Source organism: Rutidosis leptorrhynchoides, chromosome 8, assembly GCF_046630445.1.
Source record: "Rutidosis leptorrhynchoides isolate AG116_Rl617_1_P2 chromosome 8, CSIRO_AGI_Rlap_v1, whole genome shotgun sequence".
NCBI classification, from domain to species: Eukaryota; Viridiplantae; Streptophyta; class Magnoliopsida; order Asterales; family Asteraceae; genus Rutidosis; species Rutidosis leptorrhynchoides.
Window position 1 is genome coordinate 166,800,440 of NC_092340.1, and position 26,405 is coordinate 166,826,844.

A 26,405-nucleotide genomic window follows, 5' to 3' on the forward strand; every position below is an offset into this window, starting at 1 on the left:
ACATCGTTTTTATCATATTTATTATTATTAAGTATTATTAAAACTATCATTTTTACAAAAATTATTATCTATAGGAATATCATTGTTATTATAAAATATCATTATTATTATCATTTTAGTATTATTATTTATAAAAATGATCATTTTATCATAATATCATTTTTTGTAAAAATAAATATTGTTATTATTATTAGTAGAATAATAATAATTATTATTACAAAATAATACAACTTTTACTTACTATTGTTAATATCGATATTATTTTATCCAATAAATATGTGATATAAAGATATTTTATTACGTATAATATAATTACACTAATAATACCTATCATATTATTTTTTAAATATTAAATGAACTTTATAAATTTTAGTATCTAAGAAGTATAAAAGTATATTTTTATTATATAAATTTTAATATAAAATCTGATTTATTAATAAATGAATTTCATTATTTACTTTAATAAAATCTGATAAATATATATAAAACGACTATATTTATGTTATACAATATTTGGAAGTCATTTTGAGTCAAATTAACTTTTGTTGACTTTTGCATATTATTCTCGAGCATTAGGATTGTGATACACTATGACTTGACCTAAATTGTTAGACAAATATTGACCAACATATAAATATATATAATTAATATAGGTTCGTGAATCCGAGGCCAACCTTGCACTTGTTCAATACCGTCATATGCATAATTGCTATGAAATATAGTTTTTGTGAGTTTCATTACTCCCTTTTTATATATATATATTTTTAGGACTGAGAATACATGCGCTATTTTTATGAATGATTTACGAAATAGACACAAGTAATCGAAACTACATTCTATGGTTGGATTATCGAAATCGAATATCACCCTTTTAGCTTAGTAGCCTAAGAATTAGGGAACAGTACCCCTAATTGACGCGAATCCTAAAGATAGATCTATGGGCCTAACAAACCCCATCCGAGGTACGAATGCTTTAGTACTTCGATTTTTATACAGACGAGAGGATTCTGTTATACAGATGAGAGGATTCTGTTTTGGGGATATTCTATAGCATTTTGTTAATGTCGGTTACCAGGTGTTCACCATATGAATGATTTTACCTTAATGCAGACGAGAGGATTCTGCTTGAGGATTATGTTTATAAATATGAAAATCTTGTGGTCTATTAAAATTAAGGAAATGATCGATTATGATAAACTAATGAACTCGTCAACCTTTTGGTTGACACTTGAAAGCATGTTTATTCTCTGGTATTAAAGAAATCTTTCGCTGTGCATTAGCTCATTTTAAAGATATTACTTGGAATCATTCATGGCATATTTCAAAAGACGTTACATTCAAGTCGTTGAGTTCAGTAAAGATTATGATTAAGTAAATGACAGATTAGATCATTTATAGATGGATATTATGAAATGGTATGCATGCCTGTCAACTTTTGATGTAATGAAAGTTTGTCTTTTAAAACGAATGCAATGTTTGTAAAATTTATCATATAGAGGTCAAATACCTCGCGATGTAATCATATGTTATGGTATTCGTTCTTATGGATTAGGACGGGTCGTCTCATTTATTACTAGATAGACTATAAAATAGCCATAATGAAGTCCCCAAGATTAGTATAACTTGTATATATTAGAATAGTAACTTACAAGGTCCCTGCAAATTGAGTAGATACATGGGTTTGATCTTCAGGATAAAACCTAGCCAACCCGAAATTTGCAATTTTCGGTTGAAAATCATTGTCTAGAAGGATGTTGCTAGACTTTATATCTCCATGTATGATTTCACATGGTATTCTTCATGTAAATGGGCAAGACCCCTTGCTATCCCCAATATAATATCAAACCTCTGTTTCCAATTTAGAGTCCCCTTTTTTTCTCATGTCCATTATAAGTTAAATATACATTATGAACAAACTACTTTTTTGTTTACATTTATCAGTTGAATCCAAATTGTAACGATCCGACAAAATCGTCATTGACGGCGCCGTCTACTTAGGTCCTGTTACGTGGTCATAAGTCTTTAAAATGATGTTTGACCAAAAATATGTCGCATTCATTTCAAATGTAAAGATGTTTCAAGTTTACAAAAGTAGTTCAACGACTAGTTACATTATAACGTTTATCGTACAAATGAAACCTATGCGACATAATTTAAAAGTAAGTCAAAAGATGCTCCATGTATGCATGTATACTCGACATCCAAGCAAGTATAAAAAATAGTAAGCGGAAGCATGTATCACATAGCGTTCAAGGACCTGAGAAAACATATAGAAAACTGTCAATGAAAACGTTGGTGAAATCATATGTGTAGTAATAAACGTTGCTTTTGAACCACTAGATTTAATATAGTTGATTTTCCAAATCGTTTGCATTCCAAAATGTTTGTGGAGCACCCAACTATGAAGACTTTACTGTTTGGTACCCTGTTACGTACTGTTAGAACATACACTAAAATCGAAAATATATTTCATCCGCCGACGATAGCTGTGATGCCCCGTACAAAAACATCGTGTACGAATCATCAACAACAGGATCATTACAAGGTCAAATACTATATGCGGTTTCAAAAGAAGTTTGCATTATGAATAAAGGTGATGTCTTAACCAACATCAAATGTGTTACAACAAAAGTATGCTTCAATGAACAGAAGCAATTAGTAATAGTGTGTGACCCAATGGTCGTTACAAATCATTATTTCAAAAGGTAACATAGTTTGAATGCAAATAAAACGTTTCATGCGGTGACAACTCTAAAAAGCGCAGCCTGTGTCTACAAAGCATGACTAGTACAACAGCGGAAGCAAGCAACCTTAAGCACCTGAGAAAAACATGCTTAAAAACGTCAACACAAAGGTTGGTGAGCTATAGTTTAAGTATAATAGTATGTAAGGTAGGCCACGAGATTGCAGTGCTTCAACAGCGTTTCAAAACAGTATGTAAAGTATATGTTTAACCGTGGGCACTTGGTAACTAACTTAACGTTTATAACCCCCTGAAAGTACACTTGGCGAGTGCGTATGTTTACGAAGTATTAAACACCTGTTAAATGCTAGCGATACTAGCCCGAGTGGGGATGTCAAACCCTATGGATCCATATCTAAGATTCGTGTTCACCGGTTCAAAGACCGATGACTAAACGTTACCGAGCTAAGGGGAAAGTTTATGTCGTTGTATAACCCACACATATATAAAGTTTAAGTACTCATGCCTAGTATGTAAAACGTAAAATGCGCATGTATTCTCAGTTCCCAAAATAGTTAAAGTAAAAAGGGATGCTATAACTCACAGTGGAAAAGTAGTAGTAAAGTTGACTCGGGAAAAGTAAGCAAGTATGTACGTCCGGAAAGTCCTCAACCTAAGTCAAAAGTTACTAAGTCAGTAAATTGTTCCCAAAGGTTTAAATGTATGTAAATTAGGTCTTAAGGGTCATCATCATTCATCATCAAACAAAAGTATATAGTTTTTGTAAAAATTCCAGAAGCAAACTCATCTTTTTTTTACTGTGGCGACGGTTTAAGTAAGAGTAGGTCAGAATTTTCAGCACAACGTTAAAAGGACATAGTGACGTTCGGAGGGCCATAGACCCTAAACCGTAACTCGGATTAAGACGAGTCTTAAATGAAAAGTTATCCACTCGAACAGAGATAACTGAAAATCAACTTTACAGTAGCCCCAGGTATTCTGATCAGACCCAAAAAACAGTAGGTTTAGTGTTCCGGTGGGTTCTTGGTGCTCGATGCTCATCACGGTTCTCATCCTTGATGCATATAGCTTCAAGTGTACAACTCGTTGATGTATTTGCATCATCTTTACCAAGTTTTGACCATCATAATACAAGTGTAAGTCTAATATAAGTAGCACAACTCAATTTAAGTGTTGCAAGTAGTTTGATGAACCAAAGTTACATCAAGATCTTAGATCCGACACATACATGAACTCTAAAAGTAATATTAAGCTACAAACTTGAAAGTAAACTTAATAATCAAGATCTTAAGTTGTAGAACATAGTTCTTAGTTAGATCTTGAAGATATAAGACCCAAAAGTCTAGATCTAAAGTTACTAAGTTAAATCCTAAGTCATAACACTTGAATCTTTACTTTAATGAATCCATAAGTTATGAAACTTAGATTCTCATCTTGTAAAGTGTATGTAAGCTTACAAGCTCTTGTTTTCAACAAATTAAGAAGACCATAATCTATAGAAACTTAGATCCAACATAAGTATATAAAGTTATAACTAGAAAGTTATACTTCCATATTTTTGAACTTACAAAGTTAACTTTTTAGTTTCAAGAAATATGAGATCAAGATTAACTAGTATTACTTGACCAAAACAACATTTCAACTTTAAGTACATAAAATGAAGAAATAAATTAAATCTACAAGTAACAAGTTCATGGTTGTTCATACTTTAAAGATTCAAGCCAAGACTTTGATCTTTAAGAAAGTAAACCTTAAGTTTACAAACATGGATTCAAGTATGGTTTTTACAACTCATGAACTTTAAATCTTTAAAACATTAAGTGTAGAACCATAAACTAGAAAGCATATGTCCTTGTATGTTCTTGTATGAACAAGATAAAATGAAGAACAAACTAGAGAGTTTGATTCTTAATACTAGTAAGTAAATAACAATAACAAAAGAACAAGTAATTAGTCAACAACAAGAACAAGTAACAAAACAACAATCAAAGAATGATGATGATGAGTGTTTAGGTTCGGTTTTGATGAGGAAAAAGGAAGAGAAAGAAGCCTTGTTACTTACAAGAATGGAGAGAAAAGATGAGAGAAAATGTGAAGTAAAGTGAAAAGTGTGAAAGAGTGAAATGGATACAAGTAATAAGTAATCAAAAAGAAAATTTTGAATCCCACCTTACTCCCATCAAAACCGACAGTTTCCACAACAAAAGGGGGAGGGAAAAGCCCACTAGTTACATGCATGTATTTGTGAAGATGCCATCTAAAAATGGTAATAAAGCAATCTTGCATGGGAAAGGTGTGTAAGTGTATAAGTAACTAGTCCCCTTACAAGCAAATTACTCTAGTTAAGCCTTAAGTGTAATACTAACATAAAAGATGGGCTAATTAGTCCATTAAGTGTGTAGGGTGGGCTTCTAAGTCCATGTACATATATAAAGCCCAAGTATGTAAATAAGTAACAATTAAATAAACAAAGCCCAAGTAATTAACTAGTAACCTTAGTTAATTAAAAATGATTAATAAAACTTAATCATGAATGTAAATAACATTTGAAAATATTATTCGTGAAAAGTACGCGTGTCACAAAGACGTGTCCGGCCATGTAAAGTCAAGTACGATAACAAGTAAATGTATAAAAATATACTCATTAAACACAAGCATTAATAATAATTATTATTAATTAAACGTTGGAAAATCCAGGGTCATTACATTACCCACCTGTTAAAGAAAATTTCGTCCCAAAATTTTAAGCTGAGGTAGATGGAGGAGTCGGGAAAAGGTGAGGATACTTCTGCATCATTTGATCCTCTCGTTCCCAGGTAAACTCAGGTCCTCGTTTGGCATTCCATCGTACTCGGAGGATCGGAATCTTGTTGTGTTTCAAAGTTTTAACCTCACGGTCCATAATTTCAACAGGCTCTTCCACGAAGTGGAGTTTGTCGTCAATCGTAAGTTCCTCCAATGGTATGACAAGTTCCGATTCAGCAAGACACTTCTTTAAATTCGATACATGGAAAGTAGGATGAACTGAGCTCAATTGAGTCGAAAGATCCAAACGGTAGGCAACGGGTGTGACGAACCGGAAATTTCCGACCAAATTTAAACTTAAACTTTATATGTTTCCGACACGATAAGCAAAGTCTGTAATGTTGAGTCTTAAAATTTTTGAACTTTTTACATGCACTCGTTTAACCTTTGACCGTTCTCATCGATTCACGAACCATTAATGGTAAATAGATATCTTTTTGTGTATGTGTGTGTGTGTATATATATATATATATATATATATATATATATATATATATATATATATATAATAATTTGAAATATAATTTGAAGCATTATATGTTGTTGTTATTAAAAATTAATAAAATAAAAATAGGATATAATAATAATTATTATTTAAAATAAATCTCTATATATAAATAAAGTATATTAAAAATAAATATTAAATGATTGTAATACTCGTTTAAGGTTTCGAATGATATTAAGCAAGTTAAACTCAAACTTATGTGAATTTAAAATAAACGGTTAGCCAAAAATGAGTTTTATAAATTATAGGCTTATTAAAAATGTATTTATGAACTATTTATTGAATTTTAAAACTTTTTATGTTTTACTTGGGGTTGGGAGTGAATAATTAATGTAATTTTTATTTAATAATTAATGACTGAATTTTATACCATAATGACCAAAATAAATAAAACTATTTAAATTAAAAATATGAGACTTTTCTGAAGACTTTTATCCGCCACTGATTATCAAAGGAGTGGGAGTTTTTTTTCGCATTAAAATCGTCGGTAGAAGAAGCCAATTCATCCGATGGCTTTTCTATTTGACTTACTGCATATTCACATGTTTCTTTTTCCTTCTTTTGCATTATCAATTAAAAAGCAATGTGTTGCTTTTCATTACTTTAACTAATCTATCTATAGATACATATACGCACACATCATGATACATACATAGTCATTCTATATTTTTCTTTCTTTTCTTCTTTCTCTGCAACCGTCCACAATTATCACTCTTTTTTTTTACTTGTTTTGTACTGTGCTAAGATGTAAGCTAGACTCAGAATCAAACCACCTTTATCACCATCCATGACTACACTATTTGATCAACACCATTCTATTATTTCCGTTTCCATCATTAAAAAAAAAAAAAACCATCTATCTATCCACTATCTTTCCTTCTGGCAAGAAAATAATATTACCAAACCCATTCTTGTAGAGTAACATCAATTTTTTTTTCTATACATCAAAACCACCATCTCTATTTCTTTTCTACAATCATCGAAGATCATCACCACAATCAATTTTCGTTCTTTTAAAACCTTTGCTTATTATTGTCCGAGAACGAAGTCCCATAAACCCACCACCTCCCACGATTGAATCACCTTAACCGTCATCGAACCACAACCAACTTATGTTTCCACTTCGGTTTCTTCAACCACCAACGCGACACCACAAACCCATTTGATTTGTTGTTGTTAATCGAGACGATCTCCACCATCTAAACCATAACAAAACACCACCCCAATCGGTACCATTTCGAACCCAAACAACATCGAAACCACCACCATGAAACCTTCATTGTCACCACTCTCTTCCATCATTCAACCACCACCGAACCTCTACGGCTACCACTACCGCTAAGATTCTTTTCAAATCGCCACCCATTTAATCACCACCACCGCCACCTTCTACAGTAACTGGGCTGCTGTTATCGGTACCAAAAGTCACCCACAACTGACACTTTCATCAACCCACTCAACCTAAAGTTGCTACTATTTTATTTTTTATTATTTTTTTTCTTCTTCTTTTTTTCTGTCGAAACCAACACAGATCATCGTATACCTGCTGCAGCTGCCCCTGTTTAAATCTCGCTCATTAGAGTTACAAAAAGATGATTAAGATAGATGACCAATGAGGACTGCTACTGCTATACGTTCCATTTTAATTTTTTTTTTGTTTTAAACGTGAAGTGATTATGAGAGGATGATGTAAGGAGATGATTTGATGATGATGATACAGATGACCCCACTCTCCACTAAATGTACCGTTTAAAATTTATTTTTTATTTATTTTATTATTTTTTTCTTTTCGATCCGTATTAAAATGAAACCAAAACTTTTCTTCCTTTGGCCCGTGCTAAATTGTTTTGGAAATCATAGTTGGGCCGAAGTTTGTTTTTATGGTTGAGCTTAACAAGTTGAAAAGGATGATGATAATATGGATGAACGAGTTGTTTTTGAAGAAGGATAGGAAGACAGAAAGAAACACTAGTTAAATAAAATTGGATCCAAATAATAAAAGGAAAACAATAAATGGTTTAATGGTTCAAGGTGTTTGTGCATGAATGAGAGGTCCTAGGTTCGAGCCCGGGTTCGGGTATTTTTTTTTAGAAAAAGAAGAATATGAACGGACGAAGGGTGTAGGTTGTTATCGGGTTAGCAGGACGTCGCGGGTTCAAACCCGGACTTGGGCATTTTTTTAGGGCTACTTCTTTGAGGTAGTTTACTCAATACTCAATATTATTATTATTATTATTATTATTATTATTATTATTATTATTATTATTATTATTATTATTATTATTATTATTATTATTATTATTATTATTATTATTATTATTATTATTATTATTATTATTATTATTATTATTATTAATATTATCATTATTATTGTTATGATTACTACTTTTACATTAACAATATTATCATAACAACTAAGTATTTTTCTATATAAGTGTATATATATTCCAACTACCATAATATTATATATTTATATATATAAAATTTATTTACATAAATATTTACATATAACAAATTATTGATTTTAAATATAACATTAAACTATATAAATATTAACTATTTTAAATATGTACAAATTAAATATATAAGATATATAATTTAAGATATAATGCATGAATTTGTTCGATTACAATTATATGTGTTAATATATATAAATGATATAGGTTCGTGAATCCGAGGTCAAACATACACTTGTTAAATGACGTGATATGTATTTTACTACAAAATACAGTATGGTGAGTTCATTTGCTCCCTTTTACTCTTTATGTTTTTGGGCTGAGAATACATGCAAATGCTTTATTAACTGTTTTAAAATATTTATATGCGTGAGTTAATTTGATTCCCTTTTACTCTTTACATTTTTGGGACTGAGAATACATGCGCTACTTTTACAACTGCTTTATTAAAAGCTTTTGAAATATATTTTGAATTGCGAATACATGAAATGCTCTTATAAATTTTTGACGAGATAGACACAAGCAAAACATTCCTCGAATGAATTATGTGGACGTGATAATTGCCACCATTGAATTATGTAGACGTGATAATTACCACAATTGATATGAATATTTTTCCCCTGATTATTATTGCTTGGTAACCTAAGAATTAGGGAACATCACTAATTTTGAGAATTAGTGCACATCTAATTCACGCGAATCCTAAAGGTAGCTACCGGGTTTAACACCCCCACCCAGAATGTTCACTAGACGGAAGGGCTAGTGGGCGTGGTGTTTAGTACTTCGAAGTTTATATGATTATTATACAGACGAGATGTTCTGTTTTGGGGATATTATTATGCGCATTATATGTTAAGGTCGGTTACCAAGCCAAGTTATGAAAGCAATGAAAAGTGAATGTTATGTATCGAGAGAATGATTTTATACACAGGTTATGTGTATGTTATTTTTGTGCACAAGATATGTGTATGGTTACTAAGATTTATGAAAAATAGTTTCGTACACGAGAAAGGTGTACTGTATTTAAAAGATATCGCATGTACATTACAGGTGGGTATAGGATTCGGGCCCATTTGTACCATGCAGCATTTAAATCTTGTGGTCTATCAAAATGATGAATTTTTACTGTTTATGATAAACTTATGAACTCACCAACCTTTTGGTTGACACTTTAAAGCATGTTTATTCTCAAGTATTAAAGAAATCTTCCGCTGTGCATATGCTCATTTTAGAGATATTATTTGGAGTCGATCATAGAAATGAGACCAGATGTTGGTAACTTCATCCAGATGGATTAGGACGGGGTATGACATGTGGTATCAGAGCTGGTATAACGCCGTCCATGTGTGGCGGGTTAGTCGTAAAGGAGGTTCTCACAGTGTTACCTGTGACGAAGCATTGGCTCTTACTCCTTGCGATCCCTTACGAGGGTTGGCAGTAGCCGAGAGGCAGGCCCTAAAATCAGTATCTGAGGTACACTCAGTGGTCACCAGGCGGTTAGCTGGGAAGGCACTGGGTGGGACGGTGGTTGTCCCCAACTGTATTTCAGTGGTATCAGAGTGGTGGTCTTATCGAACCAGGTCTTGCATTAGTGTGTCTAACTAGTAGTTGTTATGAGGCATTAATGAGTCTGGACTTCGACCGTGTCTGCGTGTCAAAAGTTTTGTTTATCATTTCTAGTCGGAAATCATCTGCTTATCATCCTTAGGAAATTACCTGCTTATCATTCTTAGTCTAGACATGTTTTACCGCATTGACTGCATGAATAATGTATAGACAAAAATTCATATCTTAGCGTATCTGCTACTGTAGACCTTGCCTGACAGCTTTCGTAGATTCCGCCGTAACTTATGGGATTTTAGTATTATATTTGCATATGTAAATTATGTATTGCAGGATACTAATCTACATCCTATAATCTAATTCATATCGAAAATCCTACATCTTATCGTACGAGATGGATCCCTCAACCAGTTCGAATTCCTCGGATTCCGACAGCTACTCTAATATGGATGTCCACCTGATCTCCGAAAGCATGCGTCACTAGAATAAATCAACCAATCATTCATTCCCAATTCATCTGATGGGTTTGTAGTGTGATGCCCCGTACAAAACCATCGTGTACGAATTATCAACAACAGGATCATTACAAGGTTAAGTACTATATGCTGTAATAAAAGAAGTTGCATTCACAATAAAAAGATGACATCATAACCGACGTCAATTGTTTTACACCAACAGTATGCTTCTACGAATAGCAAGCATGAATAAATGTATGTGACCCTTAGGTCGTTACAAAACATAGTTTCAAATGTATTAAAGTTTGAATGCAAGATAAACAGTTCATGCGGTGATAACACTAGAGCAGCGGGTGTCTACGGCAAGACTAGCACGACAGCGGAAGTAAATAACCTTAAGAACCTGAGAAAAACATGCTTAAAAATGTCAACACAAAGGTTGGTGAGCTATAGTTTAAGTATAACAGTATGTAAGGTAGGCCACGAGATTTCAGTGTTACAAAGAGCATTTCAAAACAGTATGATAAAGTATATATTAACCGTGGGCACTTGGTAACTAACTTAACGTTTATACCCCCTGAAAGTACACTTGGCAAGTGCGTATGTTTACGAAGTATTAAACACCCGTTAAATGCTAGGGCTACTAGCCCGAGTGGGGATGTCAAACCCTATGGATCCATATCTAAGATTCGCGTTCACGGTTCAAAAACCAATGATTAAACGTTACCGAGCTAAAGGAAATGTTTATGCCGTTGTATAACCCACACATATATAAGTTTAAGTACTCATGCCTAGTATGTAAAACATAAAATCTGCATGTATTCTCAGTTCCCAAAATAAGTTAAAGTAAAAAGGGAATGCTATAACTCACAATGATAAAGTAGCGGTAAAGTATGACTCGGAAAGTAAGCAAGTAATGAAGGTTGTCCAAACGGGTCCTCAACCTAAGTCAAATATCACTAAGTCAGTAAATCGTCCAAATAGGTTTAAAAGTATGTAAATAAGGTATTAAGGGTCATCATCATTCATCATCAAACAAAAGGTGTAAAGTAAGTTTCGTTCATGAAAAGAGTTTAAAACAAAGGCTGAGTTCGGTCAGTCACCACGGCCTCTATACCTACTGAAATAAGGTGAGACCAGAGTGGCCATGACTCCGTAAATGAGTCCTTTAGTTGTAGTAAAAATTACAGAAGCAAACTCGTCTTCGTTTGACCATGGCGACGGTCTAAGTGCGAGTAGGTCAGAATTTTCAGCACAACGTTAAATGGACATAGTGACGATCGGAGGGCCATAAATCCTAAACCGTAACTCGGATTAAGACGAGTCCGATATGAAAAGTTATCTACTCGAACAGAGATATCTGAAAATCATAATTACAATAGCCTAGGTCATACGGGTCAGACACAGAAATAGTAGAACAGTAGGGTCAGTAGGTTCCGGTGGTTCTTGGTGCTCGATGCTTATCATGGTTCTCATCCTTGATGCATATAGCTTCAAGTGTACAACTCGTTGATATGTTTGCATCATTTTCACCAAGGTTCGACCATCGTAACCCAAGTGTAAGTCTAAGACATGAATCACAACTCATTTAAGTGTTGCAAGTATTATGATGAACCAAAGTTACATCAAAGTCTTAGATTTAACACATACATGAACTTTAAAACTAATAATAAGTTACAAACTTGAAAGTAAACTTATAAAATCAAGATCTTAAGTTGTAGAACATAGTTCTTAGTTTGATCTTGAAGATCCAAGACTCAAAAGTCTAGATCTAACATAAGTGTACAAAGTTATAATTAAAGAAAGCTTACTTACATGTTCTTGAACTTTCAAAGTTAACTTTTAGTTCAAGATTAATGAGATCAAAGTTAACTAGTAACACTTGACCAATAACAACCAACAAACATGAAATTAAAGTGCATAATGTAAAGAATAAACTAAGTAAACAAGTAACTAGTTCATGAGTTTCATATTTTAAAGATTCAAGCCTAAGTCTTGATCTTTAAGAAAGTAAACTTTAAAGTTTACTAACATGAATTACAAGTATGCTTTCACAACTCATGAACTTAAATCTTTTTAAAGCATTATATGTAGAACATAAACTAAAGAGTTTTGTTCTTGTATGTCTTGTAACAACAAGATAAATGAAGAATGAAACTAGTAAGTTTGATTCTTGAAAACATGTAAGTAATAACTACAAGTAAGTAACAACTACAACAAGTAACAAAACAATAATCAAAGAACAAGTGATGATGATGATTAAGGGGTGTTAGTATTCGGTTTTTAGCAAGGAAAGGAGGAAGGAAAAGTTCATAATACTTACAAGTATTTGAGAGGAAAAGAGAGAAAAAAGTTGAGAGAATATTGCAAGAAAAAAGTGAGGAGTTATACAAAAAAATGAAACAAAACCCTACTAAATGGCCTCTTGGCCGTCGGTCAGCAAAAGGGGAAGGGAGGAGAAGAAAAACCACAAGTCACTTGCATGTAATTGACAAAGAAAGGTGGCTATAAGAGGTATTGCATGGGAACTAGGTGTAAGGAGCTTGTAACTTGATTCCTTATGCACTAACTGACTAGTTAAACTTGAAAGTAACACTTACATGCTAAATGGGCTAATAAGTCCACTAAAGAAGTAGGGTGGGCTCTTACCATTAATTAAAGCCCAAGTTCCATTAATTTACAATTAAATCCAATTAAAGCCCAAGTAATTAACTAATAACCATAGTTAATCAAAATGATTAATAAAACTTAATCATGAATGTAAATAATACTTGAAAATATTATTCGTGCAAGTTTCGTGTGTCACAAAGACGTTTCGGGCAATTAAAGTCAAGTATGGGCAATCATGGCAACATGTAAATGTAATAACATACATTCGTTTAATCACAAGTATTAATAATAATAATTATTAATAAATAAACGTTGGAAAAAATAGGGTCGTTACATTACCCACCTGTTAAATAAAATTTTGTCCCGAAATTTTAAGCTGAGGTAAATGGAGGAGTCGGAAAAAGGTGAGGATACTTCTGCATCATTTGATCCTCTCGCTCCCAAGTAAACTCAGGTCCTCGTTTGGCATTCCATCGTACTCGGACGATCGGGATTTTGTTGCGTTTCAAAGTCTTGATCTCACGATCCATAATTTCAACAGGCTCTTCCACAAAGCGGAGTTTATCATCAATCGTAAGTTCCTCTAGTGGTATGTTAAGTTCGGGTGCAGCAAGACACTTCTTCAAGTTTGACACGTGGAAGGTAGGATGAACTGAGCTCAACTGTGCTGGTAGATCCAAACGGTAAGCAACGGGTCCAACACGTTCCAAGATTTCAAAAGGACCAATGTATCGTGGGTTTAACTTTCTACGTTTTCCAAAACGGATCACACCTTTCTAAGGTGCAACCTTTAACATTACACGGTCGCGCATGTTGAATTCAAAGTCCTTACGTTTAAGATCGGCATAACTATTTTGACGATCGCGGGCAGTCTTAAGTCTAGCTTGAATCTGAGCAATCTTCTCCGTCGTTTCGTGGACTACCTCAGGTCCGGTGATTTGCTTTTCGCCTACTTCGGCCCAACAAATAGGAGATCGGCACTTACGGCCATAAAATGCTTCAAAAGGTGCAGCATTAATGCTCGAGTGATAACTGTTGTTGTAAGAAACTTCAGCGAGTGGCAAATGCCTTTCCGAAATCGATGACACATGCACGCAACATATCTTCCAAGGTCTGAATCGTTCGTTCACTTTGCCCGTCGATCTGTGGGTGATATGCTGTACTCATATCGAGACGAGTTCCCATGGCTTCTTGCAAAGAACGCCAAAATCTAGAAGCAAAACGGGGATCGCGATCCGAGATGATCGATAAAGGTACACCATGACAAGATACAACCTCCTTGATGTATTGTTGAGCAAGTCTCTCCATCGTATCCGTTTCGTTCATCGCTAGAAAGTGTGTAGATTTGGTAAGACGGTCAACAATAACCCAAATAGTATCGTATCCGCCCACCGTCTTTGGCAGCTTAGTAATGAAATCCATTGTGATCCTTTCCCACTTCCATTGTGGGATTTCCGATTGCTGAAGTAACCCAGAAGGTCTCTGATACTCGGCTTTAACTTTCGAGCAAGTTAAACACTTACTAACATAAGTCGCAACGTCCTTCTTAAGATTCGGCCACCAATACTGTTCTTTAAGGTTGTGGTACATCTTGCCCGCTCCAGGATGAATCGAATATCTCGATTTGTGTGCTTCATCAAGTATAAGGTTCTGTAGATCTCCATAATAAGGTACCCAAATTCTTCCGGCATAACATCGGAGTCCAGACTCCTTAACGTCGAATCGAGAGACAAGTATGTTCAAATGTTCATGAGATATATTCTCCTCCTTGAGAGCCTCATCTTGGGCTACTCGGATCTGACTGTTGAGGTTCGAATGGATGGTGATGTTCAGAGCCCTAACACGAAGAGGTGCCGTCCTCTCCTTTTGGCTTAAAGCGTCAGCTACAACATTGGCCTTGCCAGGATGATAGCGAAGTTCACAATCGTAGTCGTTCAATGTCTCGATCCATCGACGCTGTCGCATGTTCAGTTGCTTATGGTCAAAGATGTGCCGGAGGCTCTTGTGATCGGTGAAGATAGTACTCTTAGTTCCATACAAATAGTGTCTCCATAATTTGAGCGCAAAGACAACGGATCCAAGTTCGAGATCGTGAGTAGTGTAGTTCCGCTCGTGCATCTTCAGTTGGCGGGAGGCATAGGCAATAACTTTTGATTGTTGCATCAGTACACAACCAAAACCACTCTTCGATGCATCACAATAAAAAACAAAGTCGTCACTGCCCTCAGGAAGTGATACGATAGGTGCGGTGGTTAACTTCTTCTTCAAAGTTTGAAATGCTGATTCGTGTGCGGGTTCCCAAATGAACGTCTTGCCCTTGTGAGTCAGCGCGGTTAAAGGACGCGCAATTAGAGAGAATCCTTTAATGAACCTTCAATAATAACCGGCGAGACCTAAAAATTGGCGAGTATGAGTCGGAGTAGTGGGGGTCTCCCACTTGCTGATGGCTTCAATCTTGGCCGGGTCAACTTTGATACCCTGGTCGCTTAAAACATGAGCCAGAAACTGGACTTCCTTCAACCAAAATTCACACTTGGAGAATTTGGCGTAAAGTTGCTCTTGTCTCAAGAGTTCAAGTACTAGTCGAAGGTGTTGCTCATGCTCTTCTTCGCTCTTAGAGTAGATGAGGATATCATCTATGAAGACGATAACGAACTTATCCAAGTACGGCTTGCAGACACGATTCATGAGGTCCATGAACACGGCAGGTGCATTTGTTAAACCGAATGGCATCACGAGAAACTCATAATGACCATAACGAGTTCTAAATGCAAGTTTCATCACGTCACTTTCCTTCACCCTCAACTGGTGATAACCGGATCACAAATCGATCTTTGAGTAGACACTCGATCCTTGTAGTTGATCAAAAAGATCGTCAATTCGTGGAAGAGGATACCGATTCTTAATTGTCAATTTGTTGAGTTCACGGTAGTCGATACACATACGGAAGGATCCATCCTTCTTCTTCACAAACAACACAGGTGCGCCCCAAGACGAGAAACTTGGTTGGATAAATCCACGGTCTAACAGCTCTTGTAGTTGACTATGTAATTCTTGCATCTCGGAAGGTGCGAGTCTATAAGGTGCGCGAGCTACAGGTGCAGCTCCTGGTACTAACTCAATTTGAAACTCTACTGCTCTCTGTGGCGGCAATCCAGGCAATTCCTCTGGGAAGACATCGGAAAATTCGTTCACAATTCGAATGTTGTTCACATTCTTCACCTCAGTTTCTACCATTTTCACATGCGCTAGGGCAGCAAGACGTCCTTCTTCATAATCTTTTGCGCTTTCACGCAACTAATGAGGTTCAACTTCGAGGTACATCTCTCTCCGTAGATGATCAGTGGCTCACCGTCTCCTTGTGGTATACGAAGAGCTTTATCTCCACAGATAATATCGGCCCTTATCTTACTCAACCAATCCATACCGACGATCACGTCAAAACTTCCCAATTTGATGGGTATCAAATCAATTTCGAAATCTGCACCAGCTATGTTAATAATAGCTCCATGACTAATATGGTCAACCTTTTCAAGTTTTCCATTGGCGACCTCAACAAGCATACTCTCTTTTAACGGGACTAATGACCAATTAATCTTATCGCAAAAATGTCTACATACATAACTTCTATCCGCACCAGTATCAAACAAGACAGAAGCTAAAAGATTGTTGATTTTGAATATACCTGTCACCAAGTCGGGGTTTTCGCGTGCGTCCCTTGCATTAACATTGAAAGCTCTAGCGCGCTGTGGTCCGCCATCTTTTCGCTTATTTGGACACGCATTTCTGAAATTGCCCGTCTGCCCGCATTCATAACACTTCTTCAGCCCGTTGGTTTTTGGCTTCCCATTCAAAGTGGTGACCTTGCAGTCTTTCCCGATATGCCCAGTCCGTTGGCACTTTTCGCAAACTACATTACAATATCCAGTATGGTGCTTGTAGCACCGTTTGCATTGTGGTAAGGTTCCTTTGTAGTTCGGGTTCGTGTTGGTGTTTGGATTGGGATTTCCACCGTTGTTGTTTTCCCTGAAACCCTCATGTCGTTTCGCTGGGTTTTGATCATAGTTCCTTCCCCTGTTGTTGTCCCACTTTCTCTTTTTACTACTACCAGCTTCAAACTTAGCCTTCTCCGGCTCATCAATGGTGATTTGATTCATTAAAGTATGCGCCATGCGCATTGCTTCGGGAACATTTGGTGGCTTGGACGAGGTGACGTTTCCCTTAATGCTCTTAGGAAGTCCCCAGAAGTACCTTTCCATTCACTTGAATTCCGGGGTGACCATTGTCAGACACATCAGGGCTAATTCCAAAAATCTCCTGTTGTATCCATCAAGGTCGTTCCCAACGGCCTTTAACTGCATAAATTCCATTTCCATCTTTTGTATCTCGATTCTCGGACAATACTCCTCAATCATGGCACACTTAAATTCTTCCCATGGCGTAGCATACGCCTCATCAATGCCTTGTGCCTATGCCATTATGTTCCACCATGTGAGCGCGCTGTCAGACAGCGTGCAAGAAGCAAATTTGGTTTTACTGTCCTTCAAATTGTTGCTAACTCGGAATACTGATTCTAGCTTTTCGAACCATCTAGTGAGACCAACCGGTCCGTCAGTGCCACTGAAGTTATGTGGTTTACAGCTCTGTAATTCCTTGTAAGTACACCCATTCCGAACGGGTTGAATAACCGGTGGTGGTGGCGATGGCGGTGGAGCTTGGGGTTACATTTTCGCAATGGCTGCGGATACCCTTTCGGCAATCATCTCTTCGATTTGGGCGGTGGTAGGTGTTGATCGTCTGTTGGCCATGATGTTCTAAACAAAAATTTTGACTCAAGTCAAAATCCAGTATTCAAATAGTAATAATACAGTATATAGTAACCAACATGGAATCAAAACATCACATGTTATTAAATAAAGCATCTAGGTACAAATACCACAGAATCATCGTACAGTAATGTAAATAGAATGTCGTGCAAGAATTAAATAACGCAAAGTTCCATTCATTAATATTAATAAGTTTCATACATCTGAATAAGTTCGTACAATACATAAGTGAAACATAAAACTACAACTAGATTACATAATGAAATCAAAATACAAAAGCCCTACGGTGAAGGTGGGTGAAGGATGTCCATAACATGGGCCATCTGGTCCTCTAACTCAGCAACTCGAGCTCGGAGGATCTGCACCTCCCTTGTCAATTCCTCGACAGTGGGAGATGGTGGGGCAGGTGGTGCTGGCGGTGCAGGTGGTGCCGGTGGTGCAGACATTACGTAACGGGGTGCAGATGTTCCGACTCCAGAAATAGTCAGTATGTAACGGGGTGCCTTACACACTTGTGGGTCAGCAGGGTACGACACAAGCCACTTACGAGCAGTAACCCTACGACGCCGACCAAATGCGTCAGTGAAAGCACGACCTCCATTCACCCCTGGAATGACGGTGCCATCAAAACGGTACCGCTTCTTCGGCGGGGTGGAGGGTGCCTGTATAGGTACATCAGCAGGGTCCTCATCATCACTGGAGTCGCCTGAGGAGGTGTCGTTGGATGAAGCATCAGTGGATGACGGGTCGTCCGAATCATGTGGTGGCTGTACGGGTGGCTGAACTGGCCGTCCTTGAGCGGCCATCATCTGTCTGTACCTAGCGGGTCCGATCGAAATGAGACGTCCATCAGGGACGCGTCGGCACCAATGGCGATACCGGTTACGGAAAGGACCTTCCCCGAACTCCGCGGGAATCACAATCTCACCGGAGCGGGGCTGTGATCCTGAGGGTCCGGGGGCAGATGGAGCTGGAATCTCTGAAGGGTCCTGGGCTCCGCTAGAAGTAACCACTGGGGCGGGCGCCTGGCTGCTAGTCCCGGAAAATGAAGCGCCGGGGTCACTCGTGGGTAGCGGGATCGGTGTGTCGGCAGCAGCAGCAGGTGGGGTGGCTGACGAGTCTGAACTGCCCAAAATGATAGCAGGTAGAGTATCTGACATCTGAACATGGAAAAATAAATTTTCCATGTCAGTAAGTCATAAAGCAAGCACGTATTAGGCTAACAGTTTAAATCATGTGTAACAGTAAGTAGCATGGCAATAACGACAAGTATCATGCAATCGAAAGCAGATAATAGCATACAGTAGTGAAATCATGTAATAGCATACGACATATAGCAGTAAAAGTAAGCAGCAGCATGCAGTAAGTTCAGCGGAAACAAGTAAACTAGCAAGTTGTAGATTAGTCCTATTAGTGAATCCTACTCAGGTCGGTCTTAGACTCACTAATGCAACCTAATTCCCTACAACCAATGATCTGATACCAAATGTGATGCCCAGTACAAAACCATGGTGTACGAATCATCAACAACAGGATCATTACAAGGTTAAGTACTATATGCTGTAATAAAAGAAGTTGCATTCACGATAAAAAGATGACATCATAACCGACGTCAATTGTTTTACACCAACAGTATGCTTCTACGAATAGCAAGCATGAAGAAATGTATGTGACCCTTAGGTCATTACAAAACATAGTTTCAAATGTATTAAAGTTTGAATGCAAGATAAACAGTTCATGCGGTGATAACACTAGAGCAGCGGGTGTCTACGGCAAGACTAGCACTACAGCGGAAGCAAATAACCTTAAGCACCTGAGAAAAACATGCTTAAAAATGTCAACACAAAGGCTGGTGAGCTATAGTTTAAGTATAACAGTATGTAAGGTAGGCAACGAGATTTCAGTGCTACAAAGAGCGTTTCAAAATAGTATGATAAAGTATATATTAACCGTGGGCACTTGGTAACTAACTTAACGTTTATACCCCCTGAAAGTACACTTGGCAAGTGCGTATGTTTACGAAGTATTAAACACCTGTTAAATGCTAGCACTACTAGCCCGAGTGGGGATGTCAAACCCTATGGATCCATATCTAAGATTCGCGTTCACGGTTCAAAAACCAATGATTAAACGTTACCGAGCTAAAGGGAATGTTTATGCCGTTGTATAACCCACAAATATATAAGTTGAAGTACTCGTGCCTAGTATGTAAAACATAAAATCCGCATGTATTCTCAGTTCCCAAAATAAGTTAAAGTAAAAAGGGAATGCTATAACTTCAATGATAAAGTAGCGGTAAAGTATGACTCGAAAAGTAAGCAAGTAATGAAGGTTGTCCAAACGGTTCCTCAACCTAAGTCAAATATCACTAAGTCAGTAAATTGTCCGAATAGGTTTAAAAGTATGTAAATAAGGTCTTAAGGGTCATCATCATTCATCATCAAACAAAAGGTGTAAAGTAAGTTTCGTTCATGAAAGAGTTTAAAACAAAGGCTGAGTTCGGTCAGTCACCACGGCCTCTATACCTACTGAAATAAGGTGAGACCAGTGGCCATGACTCTGTAAATGAGTCCTTTAGTTGTGGTAAAAATTACAGAAGCAAACTCGTCTTTGTTTGACCGTGACGACGGTCTAAGTGCGAGTAGGTCAGAATTTTCAGCACAACGTTAAATGAACATAGTGACGATCGGAGGGCCATAAATCCTAAACCGTAACTCGGATTAAGAAGAGTCTTATATGAAAAGTTATCTACTCAAACAGAGCTATCTGGAAATCATAATTACAGTAGCCAGGTTGTACGTGTCAGACACAGAAACAGTAGAACAGTAGGGTCAGTAGGTTACGGTGGTTCTTGGTGCTCGATGCTTATCATGGTTCTCATCCTTGATGCATATAGCTTCAAGTGTACAACTCGTTGATGTGTTTGCATCATTTTCACCAAGGTTTGACCATCATAACCCATGTGTAAGTCTAATACATGATGCACAACTCATTTAAGTGTTGCAAGTGTTTTGATGAACCAAAGTTACATCAAAGTCTTAGATTTAACACATACATGAACTTTAAAACTAATAATAAGTTACAACATTGAAAGTAAACTTACAAAATCAAGATCTTAAGTTGTAGAACATAGTTCTTAGTTTGATCTTGAAGATCCAAGACTCAAAAGTCTTGATCTAATATAAGTGTACAAAGTTATAATTAAAGAAAGCTTACTTACATATTCTTAAACTTTCAAAGTTAACTTTTAGTTCAAGATTAATGAGATCAAAGTTAACTAGTAACACTTGACCAATAACAACCAACAAACATGAAATTAAAGTGCATAATGTAAAGAATAAACTAAGTAAACAAGTAACTAGTTCATGAGTTTCATACTTTAAAGATTCAAGCCTAAGTCTTGATCTTTAAGAAAGTAACCTTTAAAGTTTACTAACATGAATTACAAGTATGCTTTCACAACTCATGAACTTAAATCTTTTTAAAGCATTATATGTAGAACATAAACTAAAGAGTTTTGTTCTTGTATGTCTTGTAAGAACAAGATAAATGAAGAATGAAACTAGTAAGTTTGATTCTTGAAAACATGTAAGTAATAACTACAAGTAAGTAACAACTACAACAAGTAACAAAACAATAATCAAAGAACAAGTGATGATGATGATGATTAAGGGGTGTTAGTATTCAGTTTTTAGCAAGGAAAGGAGGAAGGAAAAGTTCATAATACTTACAAGTATTTGAAAGGAAAAGAGAGAAAAAAGTTGAGAGAATATTGCAAGTAAAAATGTGTGTGTTTGAATGAGAGAATACAAATGAGGAGTTATACAAAAAAATGAAACAAAACCCCACTAAATGGCCTCTTGGCCGTCGGTTAGCAAAAGGGGAAGGGAGGAGAAGAAAAACCACAAGTCACTTGCATGTAATTGACAAAGAAAGGTGGTTATAAGAGGTGTTGCATGGGAACTAGGTGTAAGGAGCTTGTAACTTGATTCCTTATGCACTAACTAACTAGTTAAAATTGAAAGTAACACTTACATGCTAAATGGGCTAATAAGTCCACTGAAGAAGTAGGGTGGGCTCTTACCATTAATTAAAGCCCAAGTTCCATTAATTTACAATTAAATCCAATTAAAGCCCAAGTAATTAACTAATAACCCTAGTTAATCAAAATGATTAATAAAACTTAATCATGAATGTAAATAATACTTGAAAATATTATTCGTGCAAGTTTCGTGTGTCACAAAGACGTTTCGGGCAATTAAAGTCAAGTATGGGCAATCATGGCAACATGTAAATGTAATAACATACATTCGTTTAATCACAAGTATTAATAATAATAAATATTAATAAATAAACGTTGGAAAAACCAGGGTCGTTACACGTAGTCTACTTAATCATTGGAGACAAGAAGAAGGTGATCCCTTTCATCCACCATATTGTCCTCTTGGCGAAGAATCTGAAGCACTTACCGGTGAACCAGTCCGAAATACCATTTTCACCCTCATTTCCCGAATATCTTGTCATGATTACATACTATCTCAGATTCTAAACCTTATACATTCGCTCATTCTTACCGACAATCATCCTAGAATAAAAGAAGAAGTCAACGAACTTCGCGCTCGAGTAATCAATTTGGAGAATATGGTGTAAAATTTACCAGCTTCAGCAACAACACCGGCATCAACAGTACCATCAATAATAGCACCAGTACCATCAACAATCCATGTCTCAACATCTCATTATGTACCTCGAGTATAATCATCGTACTACGTATCGTTCTATCTATTTTATCTTCGTTCGACATGGCGAATATGTAATCTCTAATGTTTTAGAGATTATATATTCTTGTTCTAATAGTAAATCAAATGATTTTAATATCATATGGACTCATTAAATCCATGATTACATCTGAAGAAAATATATATGTATATATGTTTTCATAAAGATTGTAATTAAAAATTCTTTTGTACAAACTGTTAATGGTGAAAATATTTTAATGGGTAGGTAATACCCTAGAAATATTTAGATTTCACTTTAATAAGTTACACTGTACATTCTTCGAATCTGATTCAATGGTCATTTACTATCCTACTTACAACCACAGAAGTATGAATCCGTTCATCACGGAATAACCATTTTCATTCAATTTCATATTTGGATTTTGACCTATCAGAATCCAACAAGTGGCATAATGAAGAAAACATTGGATAAAATAAAATTTGTTACAAACAAACAAATTAACTATGAGAAAATTTTTGTTAAGAATCTACGCTAACTGTTCCTAGCTAACTATTCCTAGCTAACTGATTACATTTTATTTATCGCAGTTTATTTATCGTAATTTAATTATCTCAATTTTATTTATCGTCATTTAATTTTTGTTATTTACTTTACGCACTTTATTTATCGTCATTTAATTTCTGTTATTTATTTTAAACACTTTAAATATCGGGACACGTATACAAGGTTTTGACATATCATATCGACGCATCTATATATATTATTTGGAATAACCATAGACACTCTATATGCAGTAATGCTGGAGTTAACTATACAGGGTTGAGGTTGATTCTACAATAATATATATAGTTTGAGTTGTGATCGAGTCTGAGACATGTACACGGGTCACGATACGTATTAATTAATTCAAATATTATATACTAAACTATATATGAATTATTGGACTGTTAACTGTGGACTATCGACTGTGGACTAATAACATTGGACGATTAAAATGAAATAAAAATATTGATTATAACATATGAAACTAAACATTTCTTCAAGTTTACCACTTGATTTCATCTTAAACCTCATTTATATCTTGACAATTACAATCTACGTCCAAACCTTTCATGATTCTTGAAAACACCTCAATCGAGATTATGATTCAACCACACGTTATCTACGGAAGAAAAGATCGATGCGTCTAGTTATGCACCTGAAAACTCTCAAAAACTGAGTAAACATTTAACGCGTAGCTGTGCTAATTCCTTTAGCGTTATTATTACCGAAAATAACTTTGCAATCTCTTTCCAAATTAGCCAATTTTGTCACAGCTTCAACAAGTCAACTTCGATTCTTCGTTCGAAACAACCTTATTACAACCTTGATATATATGCGTGCTCTTTTATTGTTACCGGGGAACCTTTTATATTCCATCATATTACCAGCAGACGTACCAGAAACCTCGTTGCTCCTTGGCTTAAATCTCTCCGACAAATCACTATATTTATCTATTGAAATCACATCATGTACTCATCCGTATTTTGTAACAAGAATTGCCATACCAATTACCAAGAATCAGCAAATCTGTATTGTGATTCTCGCAACGTTTCCACATCAACAGTTATATATATCCATATAACATTTATCTCTTAGAACTATGATCTTCCATTCTGAAATTCTGAAAAGCACCCAGTCTGCGAATTAATGCTCTGAATTTTAAAAAGTTGAATGAAGCAACAAAAACTGTAAACGACCTCAACAACCAAAAGTTAATGATAAAGAATTGTATGTTGGCAAAGCTCAGAAAGAGTTTGAAACTGAAAAACTAATTGAGCAAACTACGAAGGAGTCTCTGAACAAATCACAAGGACTAAACTTGTACATTAAGAATCCTGATGATTCTGTTTCTGATGAAATCTTTAGTGAATACCTTGCTTCTGAATCCAAACTCTTGCGGACAAATTTTCTTCACCAACCTTCGATATTAGAAATTCTAAGATATTATCGTATCTTTCATTATAAATATCCTCAATATTTCTGAAGATATTTTCATAACTATTCTTATCTGAAATCATTAATCTCTTCGTGATATCAGTGTTACATCATATAGAAACTATTAGTTTCTATACTCTGTAAACTTTCAATGTTAAAATATGAATGTATTGAAGTAATGTTGGGAACTGATGCATGAGTTAGTATAATATAATGACACTTGATCAACGTGATTATATTACAGTAAGTCATGCTGAGTTTCTAAATGGAACATGATGATTCACATATTATAACATCATCATGTGTCATGTTACATAACTCTTTCATTCTAATTAACTTCTGAACATATCAAGAAAATATATTCTTGATAGATCTATTCCCAGTTATTCTGGTAATTTGACAAATCAAATCGTGTGATTTCTTTCTTTCTTGTTTAGAACATTAAGTTTATTCAAAACTCCATACTTAAGAATTCTGGACCATTACTCGCTTTACTAGAGGTCGAGAGGAGAATAAAAAGGCAAAGATCTCTAAAATATAAGAGAAAATATAAAGCCCAATAACAACACGGAGGTTACAAACCGTGAACATTAATACGAATAGCAATATAAAGACACGGTATAATTAAGAATAGTATCATTCAAGGTAATAGTAGAAGTAAACAAATTTTTCTGGTGGAAGAGAAGGATGACAGAATTGATAATTTGAAAAATATCAAGGATTAGAACGGGATTAAGCATTTTTGCAATCTTTTGGATGTATGAACTAAGAAAGAAAGCATAGGAATGGTGAGAATAATGGAACGGAAGAGTTTAATTTATAATGGAAATATCAGACAGAGTAATCGAGGCAGATCGTCGCATTTAATTATAGAGATCTTAATTTCCTTACTAGCCGAAGAATCAAATCTTTTAGATTTTGAAGATTTTCTTTGAATCCCTTAAATTTCGGAATTTAACCAAGACAACGTCTTAAGCTAAGACGCACCTTATTTTCTAAATTCCACCGTGACTACGTCAAAAGTTAAATCTCCATCTCAATCTGTTGTGACAGCTTCATTCGTACACTTCACCTAATCGAACTGTTTTATCTATATTAGTCAATAATGATAAAACTCCATTTATCAACTCATATTAGTCATGAAAACATTTTTATTGTTAACCATGACCACCTCACTCAAATTTTGGGACAAAATTTCTTTAACGGGTAGGTACTGTAACGACCCGGAAATTTCCGACCAAATTTAAACTTAAACTTTATATGTTTCCGACACGATAAGCAAAGTCTGTAATGTTGAGTCTTAAAATTTTTGAACTATTTACATGGACTCGTTTAACCTTTGACCTTTCTCATCGATTCACGAACCATTAATGGTAAATAGATATGTGTGTGTGTGTGTGTGTGTGTATATATATATATATATATATATATATATATATATATATATATATATATATATATATAGAGATATATATATAATAATTCAAAATATAATTTGAAGCATTATATGTTGTTGTTATTAAAAATTTATAAAATAAAAATAGGATATTATAATAATTATTATTTAAAATAAATCTCTATATATAAATAAAGTATATTAAAAATAAATATTAAATGATTGTAATACTCGTTTAAGGTTTCGAATGATATTAAGCAAGTTAAACTCAAACTTATGTGAATTTAAAATAAACGGTTAGCCAAAAATGAGTTTTATAAATTATAGGCTTATTAAAAATGTATTTATGAACTATTTATTGAATTTTA

The 26,405-nt window shown here is 35.3% G+C and overlaps 1 pseudogene; it reads right to left on the minus strand.

The window, feature by feature from the left end:
- Positions 1–26,405, minus strand: part of LOC139863925 (cysteine-rich receptor-like protein kinase 2) — a 215,664-nt pseudogene that overhangs the window by 58,502 nt on the left and 130,757 nt on the right.